Source organism: Drosophila hydei, unplaced genomic scaffold (assembly GCF_003285905.1).
Source record: "Drosophila hydei strain 15085-1641.00,03,60 unplaced genomic scaffold, DhydRS2 tig00008147-arrow-arrow-pilon, whole genome shotgun sequence".
NCBI classification, from domain to species: Eukaryota; Metazoa; Arthropoda; class Insecta; order Diptera; family Drosophilidae; genus Drosophila; species Drosophila hydei.
Window position 1 is genome coordinate 656,473 of NW_022045851.1, and position 16,357 is coordinate 672,829.

Consider the following 16,357-nt stretch of genomic DNA (forward strand, 5'->3'; position numbering starts at 1 on the left):
TTAAAGCAAAACTTGCGTTGCGCGCACAAAATCAATAAAGAATTATTAAAAATAGTTTCAGCTACTTTGCATGCTAATTAGGTATGCCACAATAAGAGGCGAATGTATTTAATGAAACTCTCTTAATTTATCAATTAAATCTTCAGGCAATGATACGAGATATGTTAATGAGCCAAAACATGCTCTTAATTAAAATTTGAGTCGGGTATTTCATATGTTGGCGAAATGAGTTTTATAAATGACATTAGTGAAAAGTAAGCTCATAAAGTAAATTCGCCGAGCTGATTAAGGAATACAGGAACGACACAACTTTATTGCGGCTTATTGCTGAGGGACGAGAGATGGCGAATGGATTGTGTCATAAAATGTGACCCACTGTTGTTTGGGCCCTGTTTACTTTGTTTTATTTGAGGTTTTTTGGAGGGGGCTAAGGGGCTTATGGCGAAAGTTTCCGGTTTTGCAGCAAGTAGTGCGTAAAATTTCATTGCGATATGCACAAGTTGTGCAATAAATTTCCAAAATTATTGTTCACATTGAAGCGCAAATATTTTATGTCGATATCGATGGCCCAGTGTGTGCGAGTGTGTTTGTTTGGCCATGGCCCGCTTAGCTGCACGCATGTCGCAATTTTAGGCGCGTTGCCCAATGTACCATATACATATCCTTCTGTATATCCTTTGTTGTTAGTTATTGTTGTTTTTATGACTTTATGCTGGTTGAGACTAAGCTCACATTGAGCTATATTTGTTTTGGCAGCAGCTTTGACAGCTGCGCTTCAATGTTTTATTAGACGTAGTCAGGCTGCAGCACGACGTATAAACGGAAACTAGAAAGTATATATACTTTTTATTATTTCATAGATTTATGACTGCTGGCAATGTGAAAAGCAGACAGGGGCTAATAACGAACTTTATATGAGTTACAGCCTAATTGTTCCACTTCTTGCGCTGTAAGTATTTCTTGATAGTTGAACGAGCAGCACTGTGTGTAAAGCTTCATAAATGAATTGCCCATTATAATTCTTTAAAATACTTAAATGTTATATAGAAACATGGAAAATTTGAAGTATTATCCCAATTATTTGAAATCAACTTACATTTCGAATGAAGTCATCCCAATTATTTGAAATCAACTTACATTTCGAATGAAGTTTTCAAAAATGTTAAAACAAATCCTTAAATATAAATAATAAAATGAAATGCAAGTTTTGCAGATACAAAATTAGATATTTCTCAATTAAATTGAGAGCAAATCTGAATGGAAAAACATTCAAACATTTTCTGACTTAAAATCAAACTGAATTATTAAAATGGCATTCTCTTAAAGCAGAGACACAAAGTCGACATACTACTTAAATTAACTAACTAATATTTAAATAAGTCAAATTCATATGTGATTTGATAGCTAAAATCAGCAACAGTTCTCAGACGAAACTAATTAGTTTTGCTTAACTCATTAACTGTGCAAAAACTTGACACAACGCTTCAGCAACTTTTGCCTACGACTGTGTCAGCTCGTTGGCGGCACACTGCTACACGCTCAGACACACAGCCACACATAGCATTTGCTAATTTGCAATTAATTAGACATCATTTGCATTACCACTTGACAGCCATAAACTTGGTCTCAGGCAGGCCAACGCGCAGCTGACAAGTTGGCAGCCAACTTTGACACAACGGAATTGCAACTTACACGCCACACACTCATAACTGCATAAGTATGTAAAAGTGTGTGTGTGGCATCAGACACAAGGTGCGGGTCAACTCGTTGCTGTTTCAGCCCGCAGCAATAACTGGAAATGCTTCAAACGCATCATTGCGCTTCTTAATTGATGTTAATTGTTTGTGTGAGGCAAGGTAGGTTGGTGTACAGGAGGAACAGCTGTGCATGCGTGTGTGGCAGCTGTGCGTGTGCGCCGCACGCTGATTGTTCAGATTTACTACTGACCAAAATTAAATAAACCAAATTGGTTGCTCGGTAGAGTAGCGCTACAAGGTATGCTACACAACATGTGACCGAGCATGGTGTGCGAGTGCGGGTGCTTTGTGTTTCGTTGTGCGCTCTTATCGGATTTACTTTTGGGCTCTTCAGATTTTTATTTCATTTTCACTGAAAACATGTGACACGCATAGCAGTAGGGCTTTACTGACTGCCTAATGCTCTCTCTCTCTCTGTCTCTCCCTTTCTCTTTCTCTTTCTCTCTAAGTAGTCTTTTATAATTGTTGTGACGCTTTGAAAGAAACCATCAACTTTCAACTGTTTTCAGTTGTGATTTTCAGTCTGTTGAGCTTAAGCTATATTGAAACAACTTCTTTGAAACTCAACCATAAATATACATAACTTTCAGAAGCAATACTGTGATGTTAAAATTCAGTGATAGTTCTTTAATAATTTAATTTAAACGTCAAAAGTCCTTAGGGTTGCGACCTGTTAACAATGGAGTTTGTATCGAATATCTGAAGAATAACAATATTTGATTGAGTTTTTGAAACTAAATTCGACACATACAAATTTTAATGAATCCTTGGTGCTAATATTCTTTTTATAGTTTTAGACTACATTTGAATATTAAGAAAGTGTTAAACCAATTAAGATATTTGTTTGGTAAACTACGGCCACATTTTTGTATACTTACACGACACATTGCGTTAAACCAATATATGCCTTACTTTATTTGGGAACAGGGTACACCCAATACACAACATAACACCAAACACACACATACACAAATTCACATACACACAATAAACTCACATGTGGCAACAAATTTTTGCGCATTTGTATTTCATTTTATTTAATTTTCTGTTATTTGACTGAACCCTTTGGTATGAGCTGCCAAATCCAGAGCAATTGTTATTTTTATGTGTATGTGTGTGTGTGTTTTCATTTTTATGTATTACTCGTGTGGGTGTGAGTGTGTGTGCGTGTATGTGTACACTGTATTCAAACAAGTAACAGCGAGCACACGTCGAGCAGCAAATTTATGTTGTTTCAATAACAATTTGAGTTGAATAACAACGGGAACGCAACAGAAGCAGCAACAACAAATGCACACAGATACAAGCACAATAAAACGGCATGTTGAGTATATTAAATTGCCATTTATTTGATTTTTGTTGTTCGCTTTTCGCTCTTTTCTCGACTTTTTGTTTTTTATTTTTTGCAGCATATTTTTGGGCGCATTTAAATGATGTTTGCTCGGATTTTTATGGCTGCCTTTGGCTGTGTCTCGTTGTTTTGCTAGTCAGTGTATCTGTGTATATGTGTATGTCTGTGTGTGAATTGGGTTTATTTTTGGGTTAAAGTGTCGCCGGGATTTCTAATTGTGTGGCCTGGGCAATGCATTGCGAGGGTTTTTGGCAGCGTGCCAAGGACGGGCAAAAGCTCTTAGCATACTTATCGGCGCAACGAATGTCGAAAATAGGCTAGAAAAGCCTTGAAGCGTTGAGCTGCTAGCATGATGAAAAAAGAACGAAAAATGAAAAATAAATATATGGCCACACGATTGGGAGATTATGTAAAAGATATACGCAGAAACTTATTTATATATCTAAACAGGAAAAGAAAAGATATTTTGGTTGGTAGATTTAGGTTGGAGAATTTAAAATTTCTTCTTTAAGATATATCTACATACACAACACAGAATTAACATGCTAGTTGCTTAACAGACCTTACATTAGATTTTCTTCTTACGGGGTTTTATGTCTCTTAGTTGCTGTCAATCTCTTGAATCTCTATTAAAAATTCATTTTTAAAGCTACAGCCAAAAGTAAGGGCTACGAAATGTAACCTGTAAAACGAGAACTGCTCAAGACATGATTTTTTAATGTGTTGACGAAAAATAATTTGAAGGCGTATTGCTTCTACCTTTTGGGGTCAAGCGGAATAGAAACGGCATTGACTTTTATGTTGACTATAAAAACGATTTTATTGCGTTTTATGCGTAACGGAAAAGTCAACAAACCAGTCACCTGCTTGACCACAAGCCCCAGGTCCCCAAGCAGATCGAAGCAAAAATCCACGCAAGAAGCCAAAAATGGCGGATGGCTATAACGGAAATACGCGTTAGTGGTCAGCATATATGCAGGATGTGCGTGGGCTACCTAAGTGAAAGGCAGCTGACTGCAAACAGCTTTCCGTGTTTCCATTGCATGTCAATATCTAGCTGTCAAGGGCACAGTCAAATGAGCTGTCATTTATCTTAGCTACTAACAGGCTGACGCTTCCTACTCATTGGGCACGGTTCAAGCTACCGCAGCTGAACTACGTGCGTGGCCTATCTGTCGGTGGTTATCCCCAAACAATCGTACGTCTTGGGATGCTGTTTACCTTTTTGGCCAGCACAGATCCTGCGGAGCAATCAATTTGTTTTTATTGAAATTTCCTGCTCGCACCGACATATTGTCAATTTGAATAGGGGACATTCATTTCAAGCACAGACCTGACATGCCACACAGCAGGTGCTACACGGCGTATGAGTGACGCATGGCACAACATTTGTTATGGCTTGCGATCTATCGCTCTATGTCTCAACTACTTTTCCTTTTCCTTTTATTACCTGTTTCCCGTTGTTAGCCTAAAGCAATTGCCATGTCAGACGGCCTGTCAAAATTTCTGCTGTAAAATGTTAGAGCTCGTGCAAAACTAACATCGAATATACGGTCCGTGAGCCGTGCTCTGGGTGTTGTGTTTGGCTCTCGCTCATTGTTTGCTTTGTTCGCTCCCTGCTCGCTTTCATTTTTTTTCTCAGTTGATTTCTATCGCACTTTGGTCTTCTTTTCAAAATTTTTGGCATTTTACATGTGCTAACCAAAGAATGCCTGTAGTGCTGCTGCGCTCGGCGAGTGTCTGCTCTATTTCGGTGTTGTCCCTCGGGCGTGAGTAACACCCATCTACTCACACACCTACCCAAACACAGGCATATTTTCGATGGCGCTTAACATCAGCAGACGCCTTCACGCACTGACCGCAAACACATCCAGAATTAATGAAGCCTGGACTAAGGCTGGGGGCATGAGCTCTGCTTTTACTATATTTTGATATCCTTAAGGTCTTATGGGATGTGAACTTTATTTCTAGTTCATTATGCAAAGACTTAAAATAACATGGCTTAAGCTGCAAAATACAATGTCAAAATTTTTTTTAATATTAAGGCTTAATACAGAAACCTAATTATGATACGAGCTAAGTCAAGTTTTCTAAGCAACTATTTTTCCTACTTTTTCGTCCCTTTTTAAGGTCTGCTTATCAGATATTTTTAGAATTTATTATTACAAAATTACATTTTCTCCAAATTCCAAATTAAATATTTCTATAAATAATTGTTTATAATTATTATATTTTGTAATTTTAAATTTAAATTTATATAGCTATATATATTTTTTAGTTAAGATTTTATACTTTACTTTTGTAAAATATGTTTTTTCTATAAAGTTTTTCTTTTTCATACTGGACCCAGCTGCAAAGGCTCTGTACACATTTTGAGCAGAAGCAAATGCCGCAGCTTTTGCCTCCTTTCAATTTACCACTTACATAATTACTATGTGGCATAAACACGCCCCTCTGGGGCCCGCCCACGTTTATCAAGCTGCCACCCGCTGCGCTCAAAGATACAAAAGGCAAAAAGTTGTGTTGGCCTTAAATATTGTTGTTAAGGGTCGCATTTATATTGTATATATATATATATATATATATATATATATATATATACATATATATAAATAAATATATACATATTTGTAAGGCGTTTTTTCGGTGGTTTCGCTTGCAATTATTATAAAATGCCGCAGAGGAAGGACACGCAGCTGGCAAGGACTCGTGACGCCATTCGCGCTCCTTGGAGACTCATTTTCAAGTGCTGGGCCGGTCGCAACAATTTCTCAAGTGGGTCAGCGCAAGCCCACAGAGTAGCTGTAGCAGCAAAGGTTCAAGGATTCTATTGTTGCACAAAATGTAATTGAATGCAATGAAATTACGGCTAAGGCGAAACGCACTAGACACAGAAACAGAGGCACGACGACGACTACGACTACGTTTCTGTGCCGCATTTAATTGCTTGCCATTCTTTCTGTATGTGGGTGTCTCTGCAATTGGAATTGTTGTGAGCTTGCAAAGGTATTCGAGGCGAACTCTAGCTTATCTATTTGTGACACTTCTTGAAAAAACTATTCCAGCCTCGTAAAACTATTTTATTATGGGAATATTTTTGTACGTTTTCTTCTTTTCAATTTATTTTTGAAATGAAACAGATTTTTTTTAAACTCTCTTTAAGAATATGTGGAGTTTTTCTATTATCTTTCTAGATTTAAAGCCATAGCTTAATAAGCATCTAATATTGAACTCAACATCTTTTTATTGTATTCCTACTAAATTGTAAAAGGTATTATAAGCAGCTGGGGATGGCCTTTTATTGCTCTCTTCCACACTTAGATTCTCAACATTTCCCAGTCAACAAGCTTGTGTTGTGCTTGTATTTCTATTTTACCAAAATGTTCAACACATTTGCGTATTTTATATCCCTTTTTTCTCCGCAAATGAAAACAACTTGAGGCAAACACATGCTACACACGAACATGCTCACGCTCATAGGCACATGCACACAGTGAATGCTTCGACTTGTTTACAATTTTTACTTGTATTTTCTTATTTTCCACATTTTCCGCCTTGCCAACAACTTAATCCCCCCGTATGAAATGGACAAGCAGAACTCAATCAACAGCTCAGACTGACCCACATTTAACGATAAATTTGCCGACATCAAATAGTGCACAGCATCAGCCTATAAAGCAGAAACAGAGACAGCAGTCAAAAAGGGAAGGGAGGTAGAGTATATGAATGTGAGAGCGAGAGATTTATATATAATTCAAGCTTATCACGACGGTTCCAGACCATTGCGTATTAAAAACATTTTTGTTACGCCAATAAAAACTCACAACGCAAATTTTGCATAATGTGTGCTATAAAAAAGTCAGAGCAACACGACTATGAAATATCCTTTACTCAGAACTTAACTTTCTAATATTCGAAAAGATTCTTCAATTTAATATTTGGAAAATCGTAGATGATGTATATATACGCGTATGATATATATAAATATAATATATAGAACTATACTAACATACATATCTCCTATCTGATCTGTCACATATATTCCTTAGATATATTTATATATTTATATATATATATATATATATATATATATATATATATAAATATATATATATATATATAAATATATAAATATATATATATATATATATATATATATATATTTCTATTTTATATATATATATATATATATATACATATATACAAAATATATTTGTTTTTCCCTGTTTACATAGTTTCAATGGGTTCAAATCATTAAAAAGAACTGAAGGCAAGACCCAGATGGCAACTCTGCCTCTTCTGGTTCTTCTTCTTGCTGTTGTTGACATTTCCGTTTCTGGTAGGCAAACTAGGCAATGGGGTTACGAACAGCCGAGCGTCTAACTTGCTCGGACTCGCACTCGGACGTATTTTGTTTATAATGTTTTCCCATTTATGTAGCTGCTGTTGCCGGAGTTGCCGTCGCCTGTGCAGCTCTTAGCATCGTTTTTTTATTGCGCACCATTAAATGAGCATAGGGTGTGCGGTGGAGGCGGCTGGTGCTGTGCCCCACGGCGCGGCCATTTTGTGAGACAAAATGGCAGATGAAACAGTGGCAGCTGCAAAAACTATGCATATTGTTTGTCATTAACAAGGTCGAGCAAAAAATACCGACAGCAAAAAATACTAAACTCACTTTGATGAAAGAAAGCTGTTACACGTTGCCTGTCTAGTGGAGGGTGTGGATAGCAAGAAGGATAGAGAGGAGCAGAGCTGCGGGTCGCCAGCTGACATTAATTTTGTTTTCATAGCGCGCGCCTGACAATTCTTGTTTTGCAACCTCTTTCACATGTGCCTATCTCTGTCTCTTTGTCTCCCTGTGTCTTTCTCTCTCTCGCTTTGCTCTGTATGTCTCAAATGAAGACATTCAGTTGCACAGTTTTTTGCTGTTTTTCCTATTTACTTGTTGTTTTTTTATGGTTTTTGCGACTGTTTCTTTTTGGGCATAGCGTTAGCTTGATTGACATGCCGTCTGCTTTCTGTGGCTCTTGCAGGCTCGCATGTCCTTTGCTTTTTGCTTCTGCTGACCGTGACACACGAGCACAAAAGACAACAAGTGCAAAAACAAATTAGCCCACATCCCTTTTCGCTCGCTAGCAGCGAGTCTTTAATCCTTTGGCTGTTGATGCGTTTTTGACAATGAACATCAGATAGCTGTCAGTTAGATGCCTCGGATGCGCAGCATCCACAAAACTCCCGCAACAACCCTAATTTAAGAAACGTGTTGAGTTATAACCGATTTTTAATTTTCATAACATGCTTATCATGCTTTTTATACGCATAAAGTTTATAAATATATATAAATGTATTCAAATGTAAGTATTTAAATTATATATTTTTTGAGCTTAAGACCCACATTTTTATTTCTTCAAAAAGTTCGTAGGATTTTCAAGAAAATATATATTTTTTTTACATTTGAGATTATTTATTTTTTTATCTACATAAGTTTTTTAATTTCAAATTTGATTTATCTTTAAATTTTTTTTCGTTTATCTTTATATTTAGCATTTCTTATATTGTATCGAAAATATCAAGATTCAACTTTTTATTTCCGCTACATTAAACTGTATAAAACTATTGTTTACTTTAATTTATATAGCTATATTTTTAAAAAATATTGCATAAAATTACTATTATAAAAATATTATATACAATTATTATACAAAAATAATACATACAAATATTTTCATCTTAATATGAAAGTGATTTATTTGAAATACAAGAAAATTAATTAATTTAATGTTTACATGTTAACATTTGTTGTATTTACGTAAACATAATCTAAATTGAAATTTATTTTATTTGACGGATTTTATATACTGTCTGAATAGAAGGAAAATCACGCCTTTCGCACAGCTCATGTCGACATGTTTGCCCCCTTGCTATACATATAATATTTAATTTATTTAAAGCTCGCATTTTCACACTCTGACGCCGTCGACAATAAACGGAAAACCCACACAAAAAAAGGAAAAAAGAAGAAAAATCACAGGCGTTGAGAAAAAAGGCACATCGGAATACGGATATGGTTTGGTTTTGTTCGGTGAGCCGTTCTCTGGATGTTTGTATATGTATTGTTTGCGTATTTGCATAAAAATTCCACATACGCCGCGTTGCCGGCTTTAAATTTTGTGGCCCTCGAGTTCGCGTTCAAGGTTCAACTTATATTCGAGAGTCTGTTTAACAATATTCTTTGTTTGGCTTTGCTTTTATTTTTTTTCTAGTAATTATGGAAATTCTTACTGCAACAATGCAACAATGCAAGTGAAACCATTCAAACTGAAAATCATTGCCACACACATGAGTTCTCTGTTGCATGCGACAGCAAAGTTTTATTTCCTGTGTGCAGTCGCATTGTTTGGCATTACACAAATGGATATTAATAGTTGGCAACAGTTTTTGTTTCGCACTGAATGGTTACGATGATGATGAAGATGAGTTATTCACTCATTGTTGCCGAATGAGTGTATTTTCAATTAATCACAGTCAAGGCGAGGCTTGTTTCAAGGTTGTCGCCCAGCTCTCGAATATGTAAAACGCATGAGTGAATGAAAGCATGATTAAATGCACAAATGAAAGTCGGATAAAGGCACACTAGCTTAAATAGCTGAAGTACACTTTGGACTTGGTTTTAATTGCCACAGCTGGTCATATATTTCTTTGCTGTCAACGTCATTGTCTTATAATATAGCAGATCTAGCTGGGCCCCGTAATATTGACAGGCCAGCATAATAAACATAAATCAAGTGTTTCCATTGTGCTGCCCATTTATGCCGGGGCTATTGAGCAGAGTTGCCCCTTCACTAGTCGCCATCCTTTTGGCTATTTATCTTGAGCAATCGCCTGGCTGCATATCATTAGTCGTCATCGTCTATATTGTTGTTATTGTTGCTGCTAGTAGTAGAAAGCGAGAGTGCGGCACAGTCTCCTACTTGACTTGGCCCATAAATAAGCCAAATGTGTAGCCAAGAGAAAGCCCTTCCTGTCCGACTTGACGCGCCATTTGGTGCGCCATGGGCGTGGCACATCACATCAAGTGTGCTTCCTATTTTAGTCACAGTCACTGAGCTTTGTATAGGGCCAACAAATATTGGGCCTTGCTCAAGTACAACATATCAAAATCATTTAATTTCATTTGCAAATTCTTATCGGCAAAACATTTTTTTCTTCTTCGTTTTGCACATAAATGAATATATAATATCTGCAATTGGCAAAATTTCGTTTTCAATAATTAAATTTCTCTTTAAATAGAAATTTACGATTTTCAACAAAGATGAACTTTCTTAATTAACTAATTTTTAGCTTGTGATACAGGAACGGTTGATTAGGTCGCACATGACAACAAGAGTTTACATAATTAAAGTAGCTCTCGAAGTTTGCTCTGGCAGCTGGCAGCTGTTTGATATTTATATATTAAGTCATCAGAAAGCCACCTAGCGCCGTGAAGCGAAGCTGCAAAGCACTCAAAGACATTTCTAAAATTAAAAGTTTTAAACAGGCATTTAACAGGAGCAATGAAGGGCTGTGGGCTTGGAAATGTGAACGGGGTGATACAAAAAAAATAATTCTAGGCGGGCACACAAGCGTGTTATGCTGGTTGTTCCTTTCGCGCGGCGACAAGTGTTGCTCGGTTAAAGGCTTTATGAGTGCCAAAGCACGCGACATCCCACTAGTGGGTGTTGGAATATGTATGAGTGTGTATCAAATCAGCTAAGAGCTTGTAAAGTCAAATGTAACGTTTTAAGAAGTTGTTGTAGGCAAGTCGTGAAAATAATATTAGAAAGTGAAGAGCAAATGATGGTTAGCCTCAAGTCTTTCAATTGAAAAATTCAGAATGTAAAAACTTTAGAAAGCCTATAAGAACTCACTTTTCTATTTGAATAATATAATTGATATGCAGCTAAGTCTTGAATTTGTTATTTGATAAATGTTTCAGTTCAATTACATGATCTTAAATATTTCATTTCATTAAGTCTATATACCCAGAATTTAGCTCCAAGGTTTATACTGTTTGGAAAAGTGTCAGCCTTATTTCGACAGTTGTCAAGAATATTCAATATGCTATATTATATTACGTTATGAATTGAAGCTGACAAAGCTCTGGCATTGATATTTTATGATTCCTTGGTGACTTCTGGCCTCGGTGTCGAGTACTTGGTGGCTTTTTGTCGTTAAGAGCCGTTTGTCACAAATGGAGACAAATGGAGAAATGCTAAATTTAGACGCGGCAATCGCAAGGTTTGTGTGATTTTGCCATTGAAGCGGCGCATGTGGCGTATGCGTGCCGCATGTAAATTTAATTTGCAGCCGAATTTAAATCAATATGTCTGTCTGAGTGTCGCTTATATGATAATTATAAGTAGGGGAAAAAGAGCAGAGAAGAGAGAAGAGAGAGAGAGAAGTGAAGGCTGACAATTGCCACTCCCAACGCACAGCCGTATTAATATTTACAATTTACAATTAAGCATTTATCATGTGTTTGCGCGGCTTTTTAATTTAATCAAACGAGCAGCAGAAAAAGAACTGCTCATTTAATGGCAGCCGCAATGAAATTTATGACCACATGTCCCGGCCGGGTCGCCTGCAGGCCAAAGGCTCCATTACAAGCCATTCAATTCGTCCTTAATGCAGTGCTTTAATTTGCTTCACTGATTTCAGTTGCCGAATTCAAACCATTAATCAGCGAGAAAATACTTTCAATGAAGAAGAAGTGAAAAAATAAAGCAATTGTATTTTAAAAAAAACTTACTTAAAATGCATCAATAGAAATAAGTTTTTAGTTAATATATTTTATTATTACAAAATAAATTTCATTTAAATTAAATTAATTTCATGTAAGTAATTAAATATAATCAAAGTCAAAGTATATATATTTGATGTTACAATATTTTTTGATATCCCCAACACCAACTGAGTTTTCAAATGTAATATATTTATATTAATTGAATGCAGTTCGTTAAAACTGCTTCCCAATAAAGTTTGCAGCATATCCATGAAATTTATCCGCCACGCATAAAATATATATTTATATATATGTTTATGCACGACAGCAAATGGGCCTCAATTAATTTCCAATACTGTAAAATTGTAAATAAAATATTCGAGCTGATGCCATAAACTTGACAATCTCAGCTCTCTGTTCTGCGGCAATAATTTTTGCCTTAACTGCAAAACGCTTTTTTGGCATAAAAAAAACAAATAAGAAAAAAACAATTAATTGGGCGCATGGGCGTGGCAGCTGCAGCATCAGCATTCATTTCCATTATAAATGTCAACAGCGGGGGAACAAATGGAATTTGAAGGAGTTAAATGGAGAGAAGGATAGGGTAGGGAGAGGAGGAATGGTTAGCATCACCCATGTGCGATATATGAACGAATTTAATTATTGTTCATGTGCTGAAATATGAGCAAATTTATTTATGGCTCTCGCTCTGTGCCTTACTGTGACACAAGCAGTTGTCATGGTTCTTGTTCTGTTTGTTGTTGTTGCATGTTTTTTAAGCGTTTGCCGTTGCATACATAAATGCTGCACACAGACAAACTACACAAGTATTGAGCAGCAATTCCCCTTTTTTATGGCATTGAACGAGTCTCGTTACCTGCTGGGGCCAACGTGTCGTATGAGTTATGGTCGTCACTGGCGTATGATTAATATTCAATTACATGGCACAAGCAGCATGCACTCTACACACCCAACCATTAACACACCCACACACAAGCACACACAGCGTTGGGCTGGCAACACTTTTTATGCTCTTTTTGCAGCCAGCCAGAAAACTTTGCTAATTGCCCCATAAACAAAAACAGAAATACAAGAAAAAACAATCGAATTAATGCACAGCCTGCAGTCAGCGAGCCACAAATATGCATTTTTCTTTTCATTTAATTATGCACAACTGTTGGCTTTTGGCTGTGGATGATGAGGCTGCCAGAGGACTTAATGGGGCTACGTGCTTCGTTTTGAGATTATGCAACGGCAAAAGCTTCAACGAAGTGTGGCCTGTTGCTTGAATGTGTGTGAATATTCAGTTAAGCTGCTCAAATAGCTTATGACGGACTTAAGTCTGCTGTGGATCTAAGTAAGAAAGTTGGCTTAGCTAATGGAAGATTAGAGAGCATATTATAATTTCATTTTAATTTCTATATTTTAACAAGATTTGGTAAATTAATCAGGGGGATTTTTAATTCAAGACGCTTACTTGAGAGCACTTTAAATGAAAATTCGAAAAAGCAAACAGGCAAAAATGAACATTCATTTTTTTCAGAATCAGAAGAAATATTGTCTTATAGATAAAAGAATACGTGTGCGGCAAAAGTTCATATGTGTCAGAGCTTTGAGATCTAAAAGCCAATTTTACTTATAAATTTTCTATAAAATAATGTTAAGATACTTGAGATTAATACAAACATTTTTTCCAGCTTTGTTTCGAAACATGAGGACATATGAGTTACAATTTACTTTACTCCATTTTTTTCATTTTTTTTTGTACAAAAATTGTTTATGAAATATATAATAGAATTAGATATGTTTTTATTTACATAATAAAACCAATTTCTATTACTTGCTTCGGCTTAGCTAATTTATATTTAATTGCCACTTAATTTTTTTTCTTTACAATTTATTTTAGGAATTTATGATGTTGGCCCACAGCTAGAAATATTGTTCCAAATTTTTTTTCTTCTTTTTTTAAGGTAATATGAGCGACAAGTGCTGCGTGTGGCTTTAGCATTAGCTATTATATTCGGCTTTTGACAAGGCCAATTGCTGTGATTTATGGTGCCATTATTTAGAGCTTAGAGGCACGTGCTTTGTGCCTTAATCTATCACTGAGTCAGCACACAAAACTTCAACTTAACCACAGCTGAAATAATAATTATTTACCAAAAAAAGCAGCAAATGTGGTTTTAATTTGTTTGCAAGTTGGCAAAAAAGCGAAAAGGTTAACTTAATGTTTACTTTCGTTTAATGATTATTTTTTATTTGACATATATAAATATTCAAGCTTCATATTTGTTGATTTATAGTATTAAATATTGTAAATTCGTTAATGTGAAATAAATACTCATTTATTTTATTTATTTATTTTGTAATTTCCCAAGTTAAAAGTACATGTACATAACAAAAAGGTTATTTAATTTTTAATATATAATTATATATTTGAAAAATAAACAGAATGTATAAAAATAACCTACTTTAATTGAAACAACAACATTTTATAACAATATATGCTTATTTCAATTCATAGAAGCATTCGAGTGAGGCTTTAAATGTCAATAATTCAATTAAATTCATTAAATTCGATTCGATAAACAGTGATTAAAAGTGTTATTCAATGTATAGAGTTGATCGAATGATCTATGCTTGTTTTAATAACCAGATATTTTTATTGAACGCCAGCGGGGCGTATACGTAAAGCGTGACAAGCGCACGTAGAAAGGCAACGTTGTGTGCGTGTACTCATTTATGCATTTAAGACACGCTTGATTACATATACACACAGCCCTACCCATGCACGCACACATACACTGGCCAACAAAGTTACGCCCCTAAATTGCATATTAATTGCTCATTAATTGTTGATTAGCCCTCAAGCTGCGGGGGTGGCGGGACGGCAAAAGCACGCTGAGTGGCAATCTCAGCGCTCAGTGCAGTAACCCTGCCCTCACCATCTCTGCCACCCCTTCCTCTATCAATCGCTAAGCGCTACTAATCTTTAGTGTTAAGTTAAGTATACGCAAAACTTATCAAGAGGCTTAGTGGAAGGCTCTTGTTGCGTCCGGCATTAGTGCGACAAAATGTTGTAATCAATCAAACGTACAACGTACAGCGGACAGCGGACAACTCCCGGCAGCCGGTGCAGAAAGTACGGTAAGGCCCCGCTGAGAATTCCACTTGCCCGTTTCTTTGGCCACGACGCAAATACTTGTAATTAAGCATTATTAATCACAGCGACTAAGCAGCTAGCAAAAGCAGCCAGCAGTCAGAGTCCCACGAGCTGAACACTTCCGTCTTGGCAAATAATTACAATAGTCATCGCCCAAGGGTTCCACATCCTGCCTCCCCGACCCCATCACCTCGAATGCCCTGCTTGACCTGCTAATGTCTCCGCATAAAAATAAATATTTAATTAAAAGTCGAGTGCGCCACGACGAGTGATTGGACAAGAAAATGAGAAGTACTCAATTTATGTTTTCTGTTGGTATTGGGTACTGCAAATGGTAAGCAATTCTCTATATTTCACATATTAACTAAGTCAACGTGGTTTTTGCATTTTGAATAATCTTGTATATAAGATAAATTTAGGACTACGATTTTGAGATAGCTAACATGGAAGAGGAAACAAATTAATACTATTAAACAGGCTTGAAAATTTGAATTACAATTATTAGTTCCGCTAAAGAAAGAAAACTGTCGAGATCGTACATTATAATTTATTTTAAATTAAAAAATAATTAGAAAAATTATATAATCAAGTTCATTCCATTTCTTTTCTATTCTTGACAGACGTGTTCATTGTCACAGCGGATTGGCTTGATCATGTTCAGCCATCGCTCGAAGTTCGAGCGTAATGACAAACTAATAATCGTTTGACTAGTTTAAATCGACTTAGTTAACTAAATGGCAGACAGCATGACAGCCATCATCACTTATTCAATACGAAATATATTATATATTTGAATTAAATTAAAGCTACTTAAAAATTCCCTGTAATGCATTTTAAATTAAAATTCACTTTTTAGGTATTAAAATATTTGACTTTCTTTGTTAAGCAAATGAAATAATTATTTGTAACATTTTTCAATACTTAGCAATAAGTAAGTGAAATCCCTAAAATCAATGATCATATTTATGCTTAACAAAATCGAGTTATTTAAAATTCGAAGCAATATTCATCAAGTTGGCTATACGAATTGAATATCGAGAACAAATAGAAATATTAAATGGCTCTTCGAATTCAGTCAGCAATGCAGAAAATCAAGTTTATTTTGATTAACAATGGCGGTTCAGTGTTTTGAACATCATCTTCAGCTTCTGCATGGTAGCAGCTCGCTTTTTGGATTCCTGGAAATTTTCAATTTTACCACACAGAAATACAAAAAGAATGCCTTATGAATTTCAAGGCATTTCTGCAAAATATGACGTATCCAATTACTCGGGAAATTCTAGTGAAAATCTTGTCTATCAAGAGTGGTTCGAATTACATTCCTT

General features: G+C 35.8%; 1 protein-coding gene across 1 annotated transcript in view; it reads right to left on the bottom strand.

Annotated features, from left to right (window-relative positions):
• Positions 1–16,357, bottom strand: part of LOC111602729 (neuroligin-4, Y-linked) — an 80,478-nt gene that overhangs the window by 62,680 nt on the left and 1,441 nt on the right. The gene's annotated exons all lie outside the window — the stretch shown is intronic.